We start from the raw sequence: 628 nt of genomic DNA on the forward strand, positions 1-628 counted from the left end.
TTTCCCAAGAACAGCAAGCCAATCATTTGCATTTCCACATTAAGTGTGGACGTTTCCTCTCTGGGTCTAATTGACCTTCTCCAACTTATAGAGAAGAAAATCTGGAGAACTAGAGGAAACCCAATTTCAGAATCAAACCACTGAACTTGAACAAGATTCAAAGCATCTGCGTTAAACTGCGTGACAGGTAGGTTTGCTCCTCCCTCCACATCAGCGTCCACTTTTCCAATATTCCTCTAAAAGAAATTTCAAAGGAATCCTGCCAAATCCACGTATGCTAAGGCAGACACACCTGACTAAATCCAGACAAGTCAAAAAAGGATTTTTTATGAGCTTACAATGAAATTAGGTCTAAATAGCACCGCATAGGACATTATGACAATCAGTACTAAATGACTAGCATAGCTGAGCATTTATTTCCAAGCACATCTCAGTGAATGTCATTATATTGACAGATTTTTGAAATTCACATAAGGAAAAACGGTACAAATGACACTCTCACAGATTTTTCTGTCAGAAGTAATGACATGGGGCATTGGGGTTCAAAATGAGTCTTAATCACAGTACACATACCACCACTTAGCAAGCAAATATAAAGCTGATCAAAATCTTTCAAAAGATAGCACAG

Source organism: Otolemur garnettii, unplaced genomic scaffold (assembly GCF_000181295.1).
Source record: "Otolemur garnettii isolate 467f Iridium unplaced genomic scaffold, OtoGar3 scaffold00002, whole genome shotgun sequence".
In the NCBI taxonomy this organism is placed as follows: Eukaryota; Metazoa; Chordata; class Mammalia; order Primates; family Galagidae; genus Otolemur; species Otolemur garnettii.